Source organism: Sinocyclocheilus anshuiensis, unplaced genomic scaffold, assembly GCF_001515605.1.
Source record: "Sinocyclocheilus anshuiensis isolate Anshui unplaced genomic scaffold, SAMN03320099.WGS_v1.1 scaffold123, whole genome shotgun sequence".
In the NCBI taxonomy this organism is placed as follows: domain Eukaryota; kingdom Metazoa; phylum Chordata; class Actinopteri; order Cypriniformes; family Cyprinidae; genus Sinocyclocheilus; species Sinocyclocheilus anshuiensis.
The window spans coordinates 147,737-156,154 of record NW_015552536.1 but is presented as its reverse complement, the minus strand read 5'-3'; positions in this window follow the sequence as shown (position 1 = coordinate 156,154).

Here is an 8,418-nt window from a genome sequence, read left to right as displayed (position 1 = left end):
CAATATAACAAAGAGTGAAAAATTTAAGGGGGTCTGAATACTTTCCGTACCCACTGTATATATATAAGTATTATATTATGACAACAATATGTTGTTAAGTTTATATAACCCTTTTTTGTTTTTAGAAGCTATTTTAGTAACAAGTAATTAATAATTTAAGTAATAACTTATTTTAAATTTTTTTAAAAAGAGCTGTCAATAAAATCAATAAATCCCAATTAATCTAAATTCTAAATTTAGACCAGTCTTTAAAAAAACTGAATGTAATATTAATCAAATTTGGTGAATGAAAGAAATCATTGTATTAAACATGTAATTAATATCTTAAGAGTTTTTTATGGACCAAACAACATTTTATGGACTTTTTTCAAAGGCATTTTTAAAAATTAATTCTAGGTTGAACTAATTCTTTAATACATCACATCCTTCCCAAACTGTTTTGCAGGACCAATCCCTTATTAATGCTCATAGTTTTGAAATTAAATCCTCAACAAGCACATAGATGTGTTGTTCAGGTGCCCACATACTTTTGAACATGTAGTAGATGGCTTTAAAGCTAATTGACAATGACTTAAAGTGATTCTATTGTGGTTTTTAAATGCATTCAAAAGACTTTAAAAATGACTTCAAAATAATACTAGGTCCATTATATACAGCACAAGGACTGTAACATTTAACTCATCGGCAGCCTAATTTACGTTCTTAGCTTTCTGAAACCGAACACAACAATAATAATGAGCAAAGCTTTACAGAGGAAGCCCTTATGGAGATTGATGATGTTCAGAGTGGCGGCAGGGTGCAGGAGGGTTTGCTCAGAGATACCAGGAAGGTCTGGTAGCAGTCAAGACCCATTTGGGCTAAATTGGGAGGCTGTGCGTGTGCCATATCACAGCTTTAACACGTAGAGCTGTCAGGGAGAATGGCGTAACGCAGGGCAGGGTCAACTTCTTTCCACTCTTTCCACCAGAAATCTGAAATGGAAACCAGACCCCTGTGTATACGAGCGTGTGTGTTTAGTGGGTATGGAAGGGTTTTGGGGTCAGCAGCTTTTAGAAGACCATTTAACCCACCCCTACACTGCTACTAAACACCCCAACCTCCCTTTCCAAAAACAATACAGCTATTTCAGCATAGTTCATCGATGCTGCAGGTGGGTGGGGACGGGCGCTAGCCCTCAGGCTGACCAGGTGGAGATGTTTAGCATCAATGCTAACAACACTACTCACACTTCCGTTACCTTTTAGGCAGTCAGGATGACTGAGAGATTCTGACGGTTCCGGTTATTAAATACGAGAGGAAATATAAGAGGCAAAGTGACCATTCTTGGTTTATAATTGGTAATTCTCAGATTATATGTTCTTGCAAATTTCATATATACTAATGTAGAAATTAATTAAATTAATTTAAATTAATTAAAGTAAATTTGACAAATAATTACAAAGAATCTTAATTCAATATGAAATTTTGAAGCAGAAAGGCTGAAATAGTATTTCCTTGTAAAACTTTTTTTTTAACAGTGTAGGTTGACATATTCAAATACATTTCTCATAAATATTGAAAATATATGTTTTGATTGTTTAAATATATATTTTTTAATCACAATGGTTTTGCTGTTGTTCATGTATATGTTGAAATTTCAAATAATTTATTATTTTAAAAATAGTGGTAATAATGTAGTAATAACATGTTAATAACATTCAAAACTTTGACATTTGAGAACTGAATGATCAAACTTTGAGAATTGGGAACTGAATTGAATGATCAAATACAATATGGTTTTAGTTGAAGCATAATAAGTTATATCTGTTTTTAAAGACAGAGCACGTTCCACCGGTTCAAAGCTGACTCAACGATGCAAAAGGTGTTGGCAACTTTATGCTATTTAGGGCATTAGGAAGGTTAATGGAATAATTAGGCTCAAATTTCTGTCATTATTTATTCATTCTTTTGTCATTGTAGATTGCGATTATACAACTGCCATATGAGAGTGCAAATGTATTATTCTTTTTATTATTTTTTATGAACTGTCAAAATGTACAAAAAAATGTTCCCCTCTTTAAGTGGAATAGTTTTCTTTTGTCATTGTAGATTGCGATTATACAACTGCCATATGAGAGTGCAAATGTATTATTCTTTTTATTATTTTTTATGAACTGTCAAAATGTACAAAATTGCTGCACGGAGAGTCTTTACAATTCATCTTTTTGTTTTTCACTGAAAAACAGTAACAGCAATAGCGAATGACACGAGAGTGAATAAATTATTACTGAATTTTCATTTTTTTATATTATTTGGGAGACTAAATCTATTTTGCATAAAAGGTAATAACTTTAAAAGGTATACCTTAAAAGATAATAACTTTCAAAGAAGAAATTTATAAGACTGAATTCCCCTCTTTAAGTGGAATAGTTCCACTTTATGTTTGATGGATCCATTAATGCAGAGTTCCTGTTACCTTAAGCTAAATTTTTGTGAGCATACAGTAGATCTATCATGAGTCAGAAGTCAGAAGTGCAATGCAGAAGTTGATTCAAGACAACTGTAAGCATGCCAATATACCCCTTATGGCTTGGCGCCTACAAAGGCTCTGTCTATGTGCAAATTGTGATATATTAGTGCTCTCTAAAACACACTGCCTTTCCTTGCTCATGTTACTAAGTTTTTCATACTTTACCCCAGTGGTTAGAAAGAGCTACCCTCTGAACTTCACTGTTTTGAATGCAGTGTCAGTTTAACAAAGAAATCTGGCTTCATTTCATCACACACATTGGCTTGAATTTGGTTATATGGGGAATTTGAGTTTCCACCCTGAAATGTAGGCAACTCAAATTTGAAAGACACCCCATTAAATTGTGCTCAGTTTAAGATGACTGTATGTTTGCTCATGCCAAGCACAGTTAAGCTTGTGTATTGTGTGATTGGGTTTAATATGTGAAACATATATGTAAACACAAGCTAAGTCAGTGGCAGTGAGGTAAATCTGATAAAAGTGGAGGGTTTCCTGTATAATGCCTCATTGTGGAACTCAGTGAGCCTTGGAAACTATCCACATCTACATAATTATGAGGTATACGCCACAGGCTGCTGTATGGGGAGCTCTGAGTAAGGTCTTTGACAGTCAGTTCCTCCTGATGGCGATTTTTAGAGCGTACATTGTGTCTGTTGTTGACTGCCATGTAATGTAATTGGCTTAATCACGGCAGGAAAGGAACAAATTAGGTAATCCAACACTACCTCCACCAGCAGCCCCTAGGCCTCACCCTCACCTTTGCAGCCCAGGGTCATGACCTCATGCTGGAGGAGCCAGCAATCCCCCGCTGGACCCCACAGTGTCACTGGTGAAATGTCAGGTGAAAAAGTGAACTGACAGTCTGAACAACATTCAACGTTCTTAATCCAGTGCAACATAATTCAACAATATCATGAAAATAGTTTGCGTGAAAATATCATGAAAATATTGTGTGAAAATAGTTGGATGAAAACACTATGGCATTTTTAATCTGTGTCACTGTCCACCAGATGAAAATTGCGAGTCTGATTTATTTAAAAGGCAAAAGATCACCTCTCCTCAACAGCCCCCATGATTTGAGGAATCGTTCATGTTTGTACAGACAGCTCACATTATGCAACAAATTTGAATACATACAGGGTCATAGGCCTGTTCAAATCTCCAACCCTAAATATGAGCATTAGTATGCTCATCTTAGCAAACCCCACTAATAACTATTCTCATACCTAAGTTCTTAAATGCTTATTCTTGGGTAATTAGTGGCAGGACTGATGGTACTGTAAGTGCTCTTCTAAATGCCATGTGAATGAGCTCCAGGCTCCAGACAGCAGGGCTGAAAGGTTACTGCTCTTCGATTTGGATTGCTGTGCTGAGGAGCACGAGTCTGCCCTGGAGTCAACCTTCTGTGTGTTTACTGCCTCTCCGGAACTAGCCTCCCACTTTCAGTCTTTTATTTCCTCTCTCTCTCTTTCCTAAATCAACACACTGCTGTTTATTTGTGCACAGTCAACCTGAGCAGTACCACTGGAGCTAAAGGAGTCAGCCACAGATCAATTTTTTATTTCCACAAATAAAGACAGACAGCTCTGAAGAGTATAAACGCCACACTGGATATATTATACTGATAGAGAGTGATGGGCACTCTTAATCCAAATATTTGACTCCTAAGTGCATTGTGGAGAGCTTTAAGGTCTGCCAGGAAAGCACTTTAAAAGGATCTCACTCGTTTTGCTCATCTTGCTCAAGCATGAATAAGACTGATATAGAGGACAGTGTGGACAGTGTGGAGATAGCACTTCACGCACGTGCCTTGCTCAGGAGTTTTACTGGATATTTGTAATAGGTTTGTGATGCTGTATTAGTGCTCTGCTATTCCAAATATTTCAGTGAGCTCCAAGAGAGTGAAACTTAAAAAGTAATAAAACTTATAAAATTAATATAAAATTTCTGAGGTTAAAACCAATGTCTAGGATGCATCTCAGTCAGTTGTTATTAACATCTAAAATATACTGAACTTTTTCTGGTCCACAAATCAACTAATGGTTGAAAAAGACTTATGGACAGCTAATATTTCCTGCCAGATCTATGTTTATCAGACCCCCCCCCCCATCAAGACTATTTGGACAGGTTTTTCTGTCAGTCCATCTGATAGCCTGTTCCAATTTTTCTGTTTTATACTCTAAAAAAAACTCTAGAAATACCCAAACAGAAAGTGACTCACTCAGCCTGCCAGCTGCTCTCAACTGCCCATTTTGATTCGCACTCTGAACTAAAAGCCATGCTAAACTGTAGGTGGTCTTCTATGTGTGATAATTGCTTACAAGCTATGACGACATTGAAAAATTTGCATTTGTCCCGCCTGGCTCTGAGTCCGTATTCCTCTAGTCGTTTAAGAGCAGCTTTCAGGTTTTCTAGGTGCTCGTAATCTGTTGCACCCGTGACTATTATGTCATCTAGATAGCATTGTGTTCCAGGCACCCCTTGGAGAACTTGATCCATTGCACGTTGCCAGAGGGATGGGGCTGAAGCTACTCCAAACACTAGCCTGTTGTAATGATAAAGACCCTTAAGCGTGTTGATGGTCAGGTAGGGTTTCGAATCATCTTCCATTTCCATCTGGAGGTAGGACAAACCACTGTCCACCTGCCAAATTGGCAAAAATGTCCTCAATTCGAGGTAGAGGGTACTGCTCTGCTTGAAGTACAGGATTAATAGAGACCTTAAAATCCCCACATAATCTCACTGTGCCATTTTTTTTTACTACAGTGACGACAGGTGTTGCCCATGGACTCCAGTCCACCTTGGACAGCACCCCATTTTCCTCAAGCCGATCCAGCTCATTTGCGACCACTGGTCGGATGGCGTATGGAACTGGACGTGCTTTGTGAAACCGTGGAGTCGCGCCATCTTTGAGCACAATTTTTCCTTTTATGGATTTAAGGGTGCCAATTCCACTCTGAAATACGGGGGCAGCATCTCTCAAGATGAGTTCCAGTTTTTCTTTAGTAGTTTGTGCAACAACAGGCAGTTGACTTGAGGTTTTTGATCTCGTTCCAGCCCATCTGAAACATTCTTAACCACTCCCGACCCCACAACGGTGCACCTCCATTTGGTAGTATGTACAAGTTGAGAATTTCCTTCTGACCGTTGTATTCTACTGTAACAGGCAGCACACCCCGTATTCTTACTTTTTCACCAGTATATGTTTTGAGAACAATGGAAGATGGGTTGAGCTTCTCTTTGTTGAAAAGGACATTATAATCATTCTCAGACATAACTGAAACAGCTGAACCTGTGTCCAACTCCATTTTTACCACTTGATCATTTAGTTTTGGCATGAGCCAGATGGCCTGTTTGCCCTTTTCACCCAGACTGAACAGTTCCAGGCTGGCCAATGCATCCTCACTGTCGTTGTCTGATGTCTCATCAATTTTATGCATGTTTCTTTTGTCAGCGCGATATCGCTTGTCCTTCTCAGCCCCTTTTGCTTGTGCACTGCGACAAACTCTTTGGATATGCCCCGTTTTGTGGCATTGTCTACATTCTACATTTTTGAATCTGCACTGGGATGGAAGATGGAAAAGGTTTCCACAACGAAAACAGGGGGTCTGATTTGTTCTGTTTACGGTTGACAGTTTATTTACATTTCCAGCCTTTACATCACTTTGTAACTGGAGAGCATCTTTGGCTGCAGTTTCCATTGAAATTGTGATTTCTACTGCTCGTTTAAACGTCAGATCTGGCTCTGTCAACAGTCTCTTTTGAATTCCTTCATGATGAATTCCACATACTAAGAGATCGCGTAGCGCGTCGTTTAACACGTCCCCAAATTGGCAATGCTCCGTTAACTTCTTTAATTCGGCCACATACGTGGAAATGCTCTCTCCCTCGTACTGATTTCGTTTATAGAATCGGAAACGTTCAGCAATCAATAACGGTGTGGGTGATAAATGCTCTCGCATTATTTGAACAAGTTCTATAAAAGTCTTCTCTGCAGGTCTGCATGGGGCAGTCAGGCTACGCAAGAGACTGTATGCTTTTCCGCCCATTGCACTAAGGAGTACAGCGACATGTTTATCTTCATCTATATCATTCGCGGCGAAATACTGTTGCAGTCTTTCAATATACATATTCCAATCCTCCGTGGAGCTATCAAAGGCGTCAACTTTACCTATGTAAGCCATGCTCGCTGATCACAGTACTCACACAGACTGCTCTCTCGTACCGCTCAACTTCCGTCCTTTGCTTTTCTTTAATGCGAATTTAGTTCATTGCAGGGCATCAGCGTTTACAATGATCCCATCCTCATCGCCACTGTGGTGTCTGTGATATGATACTTGAACACAACACAAGACGAGGTGTATACGTGAACTCACTTCAGCTTTTACTTAACAGGATCACCACATGCAAAACAGGCATGAGCAAACAATCCTGCACGTGTTGAACAACAGACATACATAATAGAACAACGATGTCTGTCATGCTGGTGATATACAACAACATTCACCTTTTGTATTGTATTTAGCGCTCTTTAAACACAGAAACATCTCAACTGATTTACTGTAGTCTACAGTAAAGCATCAATAATCATCATCTTTCTGTGTGCCATGGGGTACCACACTTAAATACAAGAAATTATTGATCTGTCTTATTTAAGATGGCTGCTTGTAAATACAAATCCATAGTCATCGAGTGTGTGGAAACTGTTGATCTCTACAGTCCCAGCAGGGGTTCAGCAGCCAGTATACAGTATGCTCCAGTTTCACTCTCTCTGTGCATGTGGAAGGGAGCGTTTACCATTGACAAACAACTGGGGGCTTTAAAGTAGAGTCCTCTGTAAAGTGATGCATTGCTAAAGCTAAAATGTATTTATTGTGCATTTTTTCCCCTGTGATGGTTTTAGTTCAGTGCATCGGATTCTGCAATTAAACATGACACAAGAAGAAGAATTATCCAGTTTGTCCAGGATGGATGGTAACATCAACTGGTAATGTTGATGCACTTGTCCTGCACACAAAAATTGACCTGCACACAAAAAGGGGCCATGGGAAATCTGATATTTTACAGTAAGCTCGTGGAAGATTGGATCACTATCATAAAAGTACCAAATCAGATTTCCATGTATTTATTTATTTGTATTTATTTTTTGAACAAGTAGGATACATTGTAAATATGGCAATTAATACACAATACACACAATAAAATGTTTATTTGAAATTCAATGAAACATGACACTTTGCATCCAAGATAAATCAATTTTATTAAAAAAATAATCAAATACACAAATCAGAAGGTGTACTTAATGCATTCAAGTGACATTAAACATTAAAAATAAATTTAGAAGTTGTAAGCATCCAGTACCAAGGTATATATGAATAAGGTGAAGAGAAAAAAATGTATGTATGTATGTATGTATGTATTTATTTATTTATTTCTTTGTTTGTGTGTGTGTGTGTGTGTGTGTGTGTGTGTGTGTGTGTGTGTGTGTGTGTGTGTGTGCCACTGTGTGTGTGTGTCACTGCGTGTGTGTGTGTGTGTGTGTGTGTGTGTGTGTGTGTGTGTGTGTGTGAAAAGATAAAATTACTCTTGGAGTAAGATGACCCCCCAGATTTTGGACAAAGGGCCTCGAGTTGCATGTTGTTACTAGTGCTATTATTTTTTTTTATATTATATTTATTATAATTTATGGGTTTATTATTCAGTAATTCAATGAGTTAGATGTACATTTCAGACACCTCTGATATGTATTAAAACCTATAGGCTAATTAAGTGAAATCATTCAATTTAAATTTATAGTGTTGTTCTTATGACATATCTTCAGTTAATTTAGTATTTTACATTAAAGGGGTCATATGACGTTGCTAAAAAAGAACATTATTTTGTGTATTGTAATGAAATGTGTTTATGCG